Below are 11,517 nucleotides of genomic sequence, written 5' to 3' on the forward strand. Positions count from 1 at the left end.
TTAAACATTGTGTCAAACCCTGTTCTGGGCCTTAGGAGACAAGTATGTGTGGTGAGTACTGATAACAGAATGTTCAGTGACACATGGGCGGATCGTAAAAGGATTCATCAAAGTAGGGTGGTGAGGGCATTCTAGGCAGTACCATAAGCTCTAAGAGCCTGGAAAGGGCAAGTGGCTAAGTAGCCAGGGCCAGATTTTGATGGGTCTTCAATGCCAAGCTAAGAGCTTGGACTTACCTTTGAGGGCAACGGGAGCAACTTAAACTCTTTAAAAGAGAATAGGATCAGATGAGTGTTTGAAGGAGCATCAGCATCACCTGGTGTTATCGGTGTTTATTAGTTGAATCGTGCCTCCCCAAATTCATTTGTTGAAGTCTTAACCCCCAGTATCTCAGAATGTGACTTTATTTGGAAATAGGATCATCCCAGGCATAATTAGTTAAGATGAGGCTTCCAGAACGGAGACAATAATTTCTGTTAAGATACCCAGTCTGTGGTGCTTTGTTATGGAACTCTAGAAACACCTGTGTCCCTATTAGAACCACAAAAGATCAGGCCCCCACCCCAGACCTACCAAGTCAGAAACTAGGGGTGGGACCCAGACGTCTGAGCTTAACAATCTAAGGATGATTTTGATGCAGGCTAAATTGAGAAACACGGGACAGCAGCTCTCTAAAGTTTGGAGATTATAGTGAGAAAGAAGTTGAGAGATAGGGTGCCTGGGTGGGTCAGTTGGTTAAGGGTCCAACTCTTGATTTCAGCTCAGGTCATGATCTCCAGGTTTATGGGTTTGAGCCCTGTATCGGGTTCTACACTGACAGTACAGAGCCTACTTGGGATTCTCTCTCTCTCCCTCTCTCACTCAAAATAAGTAAACTAAAAAATTAAATTTTAAAAAAGTTAAGAGCCAATTTAGGATGTTGAGCAGTAAAGCGGAGATAAATAAATGATGGCCCAGAGTACCCAAGGGATGAGCCTCCGGTGAGGAGAAGAAAACAACCGGGAGAGGACCCTGGAGAACAGTGGCCTAGAGGAGCAGAGCAGCTGGCGCAATTAGGAAGGTTGGCTGAAAACCAGGAGTGAGACAGCACAGAAACCAAGGGCAGGAAAGAAGTTTCAGGAAGGGAGTGGTCAGTTCTGTCCAGTGAGTGAGATGGGGGCTGCAAACTCCATGGGCTTCAACAGGGCACTTGCTGGTGACTTGGCCAGAGCTATTTCCAGGGAGTGGGGCACAGTGGCAGCAGGACTGCGGGGAGGTGGCGAGGGGTGGGGAGGTGGAGGTGGAGGATACGGGCAGACCGGGCAGATGGTACAGGCAACTCTACTGAGAAGATTGACCCTGAAAAATTAAAGAGAGGCTGTTTCTGGAAGGGCGGCAGATCGAAGGCTAGCTCTCAGCCTCCCTCGGGAAGGTGAGCACCGTGTTGAACACATTTCCTTGCTGACGGGAAGGCGCCGGTACAGGGACAGAGTGCCTGTCCAGAAGACTGGAATTAAACAATGTGGGGAGGGGTGAGGATGGTGGTCCCCTTAGGTGAGAGGAAGGACCCGGACCCCTGACTGTGTCACCCCAGCGGCAGGGGGGAGGAGGCATGCAGGTAAACACCACAATGACTAAGGTCCCTGGAGCTGAGCGCTCCCCAGCGCTTCTCCTCTGTTCTTGCTCTCCACCTTCTTCCACCTTTCGGCATCTGGTCCAGCCCCAACCTTCCACCGCTCAGCATCTCCCCTGGAGCGGCTGGGAAAATCAGACAACTGAGCCACAGCCCTGATGAAGGCCCCACTCCTACTTGCCAGGTCTCTTGGCTCGGTTTCCCCAAGCCCGAGGCCCCCACTTTATACCCTCTTCTCTCATGGGAACCGTCCCACACTTTCCCCCAATCTCTCTCAGGAGATAACCTCACAAAAGAACTCCCTGAGAAGGAAGAAGCCGTTTGCCTTCTCTCCGCCCCCCCCCCCCCCCACCCCAACCGAGCATCTCTTCCCTGGCATCAGCCCCTCCTCCCACCAAAGGCCCATCATCCTCCACCAGGGCTTGGGGCCCTCCTCCAACCCCACGAGGACTGCGGGACTTCCACCAACCCCTTAGCGGACAGACGTCTCTCCTCTCTCCCGGGTCCTCCGTGCAGATCCAGTAGGTTCCATTTTCTCTCAGCTGAAAAAGAAAGGGAGAAGGAGGGAGAGAGGGAGGTAGACCTACATCACCCTCCAACCGCATTCTCCTTTTGGAATGTAGTGAGAACCACAACAAAACAAATTTATTCCGGGGCGCCTGGGTGGCTCAGTCCGTTAAAAGTGCCCGACTCTCAGTTTCGGTTCGGGTCATGATCTCACAGTTTGGTGAGTTCGAGCCCCGCCGCATTGGGCTCTGAGCTGCCGGTGTGGGGCCTGCTTGGGGCTCGCTTTCTCTCTCTCTCTCTCTCTCTGCCCCTCCTGTACTCACGCTGTCTCTGTCTCTCTTAAATACACTTAAAAAAAATCTTTTTTTAATTTATCTTGTGTTTTGTTACAGAAAAAAATTTTTTAATTTTTTTTATATGTATATTTATTTTTGAGAGACAGAGAGAGCGTGAGCAGTGAGGGGCGGGGGGGGGGGGGGGGCGGAGATACAGAATCAGAAGCAGGCTCCAGGCTCTGGGCTCTGAGCTGTCAGCACAGAGCCCAACATGGGGCTCCAACTCAGGATCATGATCTGAGCCGAAATTAGACACTTTACCTACTAGCCACCCAGGCACCCCTAAAAAATTTTTTAAACAATGCACTGAAAATAATGTAAAAATATATATGTAATAAAATTGCATTGGAAGAGTAAAAAAACAGGTGCCTGGCTGGCTCAGTTGGAGGAGCATGAAACTCTTGTTCTTGGGGTGGTATATTCCAGCTCCACATTGGGTGTAGAGATTAGTTAAACTTTTTTTTCTTTAATTTTTTAAAAAAGTTCCTGCAGCCACAAGAGAACATATGGGACTAGTTTCCATTGATTTTCACTTTAAAGAACTTCCACTATGGATGCATTTACATCAACTGGTACAATTTTGAATTAATTTTCACGCTAGACTTTTTAAGTTTGTTTATTTAGAAAGAGAGAGAGCACAAGTGTGGGAGAGGCAGAGAGGGAGAACTCCAAGCAGGCTCCACAGGGTAAATGCAGAGCTAGTTGTGGGGCTTGAACCCATGAACCCTGAGATCATGACCTGAGTAGGAACCAAGAGCCCACACTTAATGGACTGAGCCCCAGGCACCCCTTCACACTAGACTTTTTTAAATGACTCATGTAATTACCTAAATAATGCTTCACAAATCTTGAAATTGATTCAAACATCAAGTTTTTACTAGGTGAAATAATTTCTACAGTAAAACAGAGTTCTTAGTTTTCTCCTTGTCTCTACTTCCTCATTTCTCATTTTTATTTTAAAAATTTATAAAAAAATAAAAATTTATCATGGGGGTGTGCCTGGATGGCTCAGTTGGTTAAGCCTCAGACTCCTGATTTTGGTTCAGGACATTATCTCATGGTTCATGACTTCAAGCCCGGCTTCCAGCTCTGCATTGACAGTATGGAGCCTGCTTGGGATTCTCTCTCTCTCTCCTCTCTCTCTGCCCCTCCCCCACTCACGGGGGCTCATGTGCACACATGCATGTGTACACACTCTAAATAAGTGAATAAATAAATAATTTAAAAAGTTTGTCTTAGGGGTGCCTAGGTGGCTCAGTCAGTTAAGAGTCCGACTTCGGCTCAGGTCATGATCTCACGGATTCATGGGTTCGAGCCCCATGTTGGGCTCTATGCTGACAGCTCGGAGCCTGGAGCCTGCTTCTGATTCTATGTCTCCCTCTCTCTCTGCCTGTCCCCAGCTCATTCTCTATCTCTCAAAAATAAATAAAGGTAAAAAAAAATTTTCTTTTTAAGTTTGTCTTAAATTATTTCTAACTCCACAGAAAAGTATAGAAGATAAAAAAAAAAACCCACACTTGATACTCCCAATTTAATAGATAAAACATTTCTTCATATGTGCTTTAGATATGCTTGAAAAGGAAAACCTTAATTTCTTTCCTCCATGTTGGAGCCCGTGGAGGCCTGCTGTGGACAGGACTTCTAAAATGACAACTATGTCTGGAAGGCTGTGGGCCAGGGCCATTTTTTGCTGGCTATAAGTAGGGTCTCTGGAACTGAGTGAGCACACAGCTCTTCTGAAAATCAAAAGCATTTATGCTAGAGACTAAATTAAATTCTATCTGGGCAAGATTATGTGTACAAAGCAAAGAAGGACACAGTGACTCCTGGTGGCAAACAAAACAAAATCTGAATAATCTAGGGAAAGGATAATTTGTGCCTGTGGAAACAGTGGCATAGTTCATGCCAAATTCCAAAGCAATATTCCTGCTATGGCCATTGGACTCAGAATCCAGGTGATGCTTTACTCGTTAAGGATTTAAACTTATTGAGAAGCGGGGTGCCTAGGTGGCTCAGTCAGTTGGTCGTCCGTCTTCAGCTCAGGTCATGATCTCATGGTCCATGAGTTCAAGCCCCGCATCGGGCTCTGTGCTGACAGCTCAGAGCCTGGAGACTGCTTCGGATTCTGTCGATTCTGTCTCCCTCTCTCTCTGCCCCTCCCCCACTCACACTCTGTCCTCTCTCTCTCTCTCTCAAAAATAAACATTAAAAAAAATTTTTTTTAACTTATTGACAAGTAAAGTGTGGATCTGTTCTCTTGTATTTAAAAAGGGCAAGAGCTGGGGCGCCTGGGTGGCGCAGTCGGTTAAGCGTCTGACTTCAGCCAGGTCACAATCTCGCGGTCCGTGAGTTCGAGCCCCGCGTCAGGCTCTGGGCTGATGGCTCGGAGCCTGGAGCCTGTTTCCGATTCTGTGTCTCCCTCTCTCTCTGACCCTCCCCCGTTCATGCTCTGTCTCTCTCTGTCCCAAAAATAAATAAAAACGTTGAAAAAAAAAGGGCAAGAGGAGGGGTGCCTGGGTGGCTCAGTGGATTAAAAGTCCCACTTCGGCTCAGATCATCTCAAGGTTCGTGGGTTCAAGCTCTGTGTAGGGCTCTGTGCTGACAGCTTGGAGCCTGGAGCCTGCTTCAGATTCTGTGTCTCCCTCTGTCTCTGCCCTTCCCCTGCTCATGCTCTGTCTCTGTCTCTGAAAAATAAATACACATTTTTAAAAATGTTTATAAAAGGGGAGGCTGGGGGAGGGCTTACATATAACAACTTATCTCTGAATGAATAAATTTCTTTTTTAAATCTCTTTTTCACAGATTTCTGCCTTTTTCCTCCATCTCTTATTTCTTTGAATCTCAACTTTGCAGCTCTTTCCCAAATTATTGAACAAAGTATTTGTTAGGAATGTTTTCAGCTGCAGGTTAAAGAACGTGAATAAAGATGGCTTAAACAAACAAGTGGGCTTTGTTTTGTTTTGTATTTACACAAGGAGTCTTGGTGTAGATGGTGGCTGGCTTTGATACAACAGCTCAGCCATCAGGAACATGGGTTTGGGCTCTTCTTTCTTTCCTACCTGGCTGCCCTGTGTTGGATTTTTGATCTCATGACTGTCAAACTACTTCATGATCACAAGGCAGCTGTCACAACTCCAGACAGAGTATCAATGTCAAAGGCAAGAAAAAGGGGGATGAGATGTTACAAGCAAAGCATCCTTCATGTCATCTCATTCCTATTAGAAAACAACATTTCCTGCCCAGAAGCCCCCAGAACATTCCTGCTTATATCTCATTGGCCAGGACCGTGTCACATGGCCAGTTCCAATTGCCTGGGAATCTAGGAAAGCAGGTATTTTCCAGGCTCTAATGTAGACATGAATAAGGAAGCTGGGAATAGCTGTTGGATTAGCCACCAAGAGTGTGTGTGTCACAAACAACTGGCTCATCTGGTTTCAGTCTTCCTTGTTTTCTTTAACCCTTCCTGATGCCTTTGGGGTGAATCCTCACCCTGATGTTGTTGCTCATTGTTTCATTTTGGCTATAACCATTCTGCTCTTCAATCCATGTATGGACTTCAGCTATTAAAGTTTTCATAACCAGTATTTCCATCTGATTCTTCCTGTTAGTTCCTGCCTTAGGTTAACAATATCCTCTCTTATCTTTTGAGGATATTTATTAAGCTTATTTTAAACTCAATCAGGTCTAGTAAGTCGGCCTCATCTATTATTAGTTTCTCAGTTTGTTTTTCTTTTATTGCAAATGTGTTCCCCTTTGAGTTCCTATTACTTTGGGTATGTCAGTGAACTTGGCAGGGGAAGGCCAACGTCCAGACGGTGGGATATGAAGAAGAAGGGGAGAAGTAATATTTCAGGTCCACTGGTCTAGCCCTAGCCAGGATAGAGTACTTGATAGGGCTGCTGGCTTCCTGCCTCATGCACAGTAATGAGGCAGGTAACGATTCACTCAGGGCCCTGGAGAGTGGGGGCACAGAGGGAAGGGCAGTGGAGAGCACAACTGAAAACTCTCTTTTGGCTGCACCCTCATCTCAAAGCACCTGACCCTCTTCCACTCTGGCTGCCAGTCACAATCTCTCCACAACTGGCCCCAACCACCTCATGTCTCCTCATGGATATTTCTCAGTTGTTGTTGCTATTGTTTTTAATGTTTTTATTTATTTATTTTTGAGGGGGGAGCAGAGGGGGGTGGACAGAGGATCCAAAGTGGGCTCTGTGCTGACAGCAGAGAGCCCAACGCAGGGCTGGAACTCATGATTGTGAGATCATGAACCGAGCCAAAGTTGGACACTTAACCAAGTGAGCCACCCAGGCACCCTGAATTTCTCAGTTTTTACCTTAGTTTCTCAAATACTCAACCCCTTTTCACTTCTGTATCTTCTTCTTCTTCTTTGTTGCTGTTAAATAGAAATTTTTGAGCAAACACAAGTTAAGTGCAAGGACACCATTTCCATCACCCAGCACCCATGATCATCAATTCATGGCCACTATTATTTTCTACATCTCCACCCCTCACTGCTGGCCTGATGGATTATTGGATTGTTTCAAAACAAATCTCAGACTTTCACTTCTGAGGCATCTTCAAGTTTTGGCAGAAGGAGCTACCACTATCAGTCTAGATTATTTCAGCATCTTATCTGCCCCATTTAATAATTTCCCCCACCTTTATTATGAAAAATTACATACAGACAATAAAGTTGAAGGACTAGTACAGCAACCACTTGTATACCCACCAACCTGATTCAACATCTTTTAACATTGTGGTATCTCATCTTTAGCTTGTTTGTATGTTACTGTAGGGGAAGAAAAATATTTTTTTCCCTCTACCCTTCTGGGTTCTCAATTGGGGCTCTGTAACAAAAGATTAACAAGAGAAAAGCAGACAGAAGTTCATTAACATGTGTGTCTCCTGAATACCTGGGAGATTGTAGGGATGAATAACTCAAAGAGGTGGCCTGAACTTGGGCTTATATAGTATCTTCAGCAAAGAATGATACATTTGTAGAGAAATAATAGGACAAAGGAAAATGGCTTTAGGCTCCAAGGACAGGAAACTGTGGGAAGATAAATATATGGGGGCAGATTAATGGGGTAAGGTTTGTTTGCAGATTCCTCTGATGCCATCACTGGGTGGATAAGAGTCTAGAGTCCTCTCCAGTAAAGGAAAATTTATATTCTGCCTGTAGGCAGAAAGGGGGAGGGTAGAGAACTTTTCCTGTATATGCTGCTTCATAATTGGCTTCAACTCAAAAGAATTCTTATGTCAAACAGGCATATTTTAAGGTGACATATCCTGGTTTTCTTCATTATTTTTTCTGAACCCTGTGAAAGTTGCAAACATCATGACTCTTTAGCTCTAAGTATTTCAGCATGCATCTCCCACAAATAAGAACATTCTCGCACATAATCATGGTATCATTATTATGCGTAAGTAAATTAGAAATAATTCCCTAAAATCTTTCTTACCTATTCCATATTCAAATTTCCCCAGTTACTCCCAATTTTTTTTAAGTGTGTTTATTTATTTTGAGAGAGACAGAGACAGCACAAGTGGGAGAGGGGCAGAGAGAGAGAGAGACAGAGACAGAGACAGAGAATCCCAAGCAGGCTCCACCTTGTCAGTACGGACCCCAACATGGGGCTTGAACTCATGAAACCATGAGATCACGACCTGAGCCAAAACCAAGAATCAGACACATAACCTATTGAGCTAACCAGGTGCTCCCTCCCAATTTCTTTTTAACCATGATGCACTCAAGATTCATGCTTTACGTTTGGCTGTTGTTTGGATTATCTTTTAATCTAGAACAGTCTTTGTACTTGTTTTCTCCGTAGGAACTTTTTAAAGAGACCCCCAGGTCAAATACCTTGTAAAATATCCTGCATTCTAAATGTGCCTCATTATTCCTCCTGGTATTGTTCAATCTGTTCCCTCATCCCCTGCATTTCCTGGAAGCAGGAAGTTAAGTCTAGGGGCTAGACTGGATTTAGGTTACACATTTTTGGCATTATTGTCTCCTGGATAACGTTATATACTTCATATTATATCCAATGAGAAGACACATAATGTCAGGTCACCCCATGACTAGTGATGCTAAGTTTGATCACTTGGGTGCAGTAGTGACTGTCACATCTTCCACTCAAAGGTATGCTTTGCCTTTGCAAACTGTTAATTCAAATTATCTGTGGAGCAATACTCTGGCATCCTGCAAACATCCTACATACTCAGTAACCTTTCACCTATGGTCCACTAAATCATTTATCTCATTGGGAGTTGCAACATAGTTCCAGAGTTGTTGTTTTTTTAATTCAGTGGCCATATTTTAAAAAGTTTTCTGTTCTTTCTGTTTCTTTTTATATATTGTTCTATGCTTTCACAATGATTTATTTATTTTTTTAAAGATTTTTTTTTAAGTAATCTCCACACCAAACATGGGGCTGGAACTCATGACCCCGAGACCAAGAGTTGTGTGCCCTACCAACTGAGCCAGCCGGCACCCCCACAATGATTTGTTAATTTTCTTTCTTTTTGATATTAAGCATACCAATTTTATAGACTCTGACTGTTTTATTACTAGTTCAAGGAGGGGAGGGCTTTTTTTTTTTTCTATCTTAGTAATGTGTCTGTGGTAATATGCTAGATCCCCTGACATATGTGTCCCTAATCTTTGTGTTTTCTAAGGTCCTAGAAGTTTCATTATTCTCAGAACATGGGCCTCTCCAGGGTCAGCTGCCCTTGCTGCTCTGACATCTCTCTTCCTTTTTGGCACAAAAGAAATTTTTGACTTTGGGGACTTTGAGTTTCCTGTGGGTTTTACTATTTTTGGACCACTCCGTGTTAATTTCTTGACTTTCCCTTTGTACAACAGGAGGGGAGGAGTTTTATTACCCATGTGAGGCCAGGAAAAATTCACTGGATCTGCCCAAGGTTGAGGAACTGAAAATAAACCCTCCTGAAAAAACCCATGTGCCCCAAGGGTTCCACATAGGCTTGAGAAGCAGCCAGGAAGTTTGCAACTACCTGGACCCACATGTAGAAAAATAAAAAAGGTAGGGATGGGTCCAAATTTACATCAGCTTCCTAACACAGGAAGTACAGAAAATAACATAATGACCACTCATGTATATGCATGACTCATGTAAAAAAATAAAATTTTTATTTTGTTGCTGTACCCTCTCCAATTGCATTACCTGCTCTGCCAGAGGCAAATGCTCTCCTAAATCTTAGTATTTATCACTGAATATATCTTTTTTTTTTTTTACATACGCATGTATCCCTAAGCAATATCCTCTTCTACTCTCTCTAGTCTGACTCTCACCCTCACTACTTCACCAAGACTGTTCAAAGTCACCAATGACTTAAGTGCTAGCAAATTCAAAGGATACTGAAAAGACATTTCTACGTTCTCTTCTTACCTACCCTTTCCACAGCTCTCCTGATACTTCCTCCTTCTTCAGTCCTTCCTAGGCTTCTACTCCCTGGTTTTCCTCACCCCTCAAACCACCCTAATCTCATCTTTGCTGCTGCTCCTCCTCTGCCCTATCTCAAAATGTTGGTGTGTCCCATGGTTTAATTATGTTCTTTTAGATCTCATTCAGTTCCAGGACAGCAAATACATATACAGAAATACATCCACATAAAATGGCTACCCAATCTCTATCTCTGGCCTTGATCTCTCCCTGAGCTCTTAGCTTGCATATTCACTGCTCACTTGACACCTACACTCTAAAGTCTTGCAGACATCTCAGACTCAACATGACCAAAATGAAACCCTTGACTTACTCCCCATAAACACACCTGTTTCTTTCACAACCTGACTCTCCTATTTCAGGAAATAGTTCATCATCTACCTACCCAATTGCTCTAGCCAGAAACCAGAAGTCAGGCATGATTACCCCCTTTTCCTTCACCCCCATCTCCAACTCTTCGGCAAAACCCATTCATTCCATCTCCCAAACTTTAAGTCATTCTCTTAGTTACATTTCCATTATCACTACCCCAAGCTAGGGCAGCATAATCCTTGCCCACTAAAGAGTCTCACTTCATCTTCCCCCATCAAATCAGTTCTCCATACATCAGCAAGTCTGATAATATCAATCAAATCAAATGTAACTCAGATCTTGTCACTCCTCTGCTTAAAATTATTCAATGAATTCTCATCCGAATAAAAGCCAAAATTATTACTATTGGCTAGAATATGCTACATGTTCTCACCCCACTGCCCCTCTTCTCTTGCTTTCCAGCCACACTAGCTTCTTTCAGTTCTTCAAACAAGATCAAGTTCTTTACTGCCGCAGGGCCTTTGCACACACCATCCTTAGATCTTAGCCTGGGAGGCTCCCCACCTTCCTGCCCTCCATTTTCAGTTTGTTCCTTTTTGTTCTCTAGACGCAGGTTAAATATCACTTCAAAGATTTCTTCCCTGGGCACTTTGTCTAAAGTTATCTAAAGTTCCTCCATTATTTTCTATCTCAGCTCTTAGTTTCCCTGAGAGCACCTACCACTGCTAATTTGTTACTTCTTTGTATCCCCTGTTCATATTAGAAATGTTAGGTCAAAGACGGCAAGAATTATGCCTTGTTCACTATTACTGTCTTTAGCACCCAGGTACCATGCCTACCACGTGGTAGACAATAAATATCCAGGTAATCTGTGTCTCCCAGGCACTTGAAACATAGTTCCTCATTTAAACTTCGTTCGCAGTAACTCCGTGAGGGAAAAAAGCATGCTCCTCACTGTGCAAAGGAAACCGAGTCCAGTTTTTAACCTGCTCAAGATCACTGAGCTAGTAACTGAAGAAGTCGAGATTGGAACCCATTTCTGTAGGGGCCCAACAGCACTCGGTCTCAAACACCATACTGGAGTTTCTCAGTTTTGGGGAGGCCAGTCGCGCAGCAGGCTCTCAGTAAGACGCCCGGAGCAGGCTCCCGGCAGCCCGGCGCGCGGGCCAAGCTCCCAGGAGCCCCAGCGCGCAGGGGTGTGACCAGACGGATGGGCGGTCTTACGCGCCGGAGAACCGACCGTAGACTACATATCCCAAAAGGCTGCGGAGGGCGCCGCGGACTG

General features: G+C 44.4%; 1 long non-coding RNA gene across 1 annotated transcript; it reads right to left on the reverse strand.

Moving 5' to 3' along the window:
- Positions 1-91: 91 nt before the first annotated feature.
- Positions 92-11,432, reverse strand: LOC147577980 (uncharacterized). The gene is made up of 3 exons (XR_015254664.1): positions 9,871-11,432; positions 2,082-2,154; positions 92-1,737 (listed from the first exon to the last, which is right to left on the reverse strand). It is a non-coding gene; the product is annotated as an uncharacterized LOC147577980 (long non-coding RNA).
- Between the last annotated feature and the right edge of the window lie 85 nt (positions 11,433-11,517).

Source organism: Puma concolor, chromosome C1 (assembly GCF_028749965.1).
Source record: "Puma concolor isolate L17-30 chromosome C1, mPumCon1.1.hap2, whole genome shotgun sequence".
NCBI lineage: Eukaryota > Metazoa > Chordata > Mammalia > Carnivora > Felidae > Puma > Puma concolor.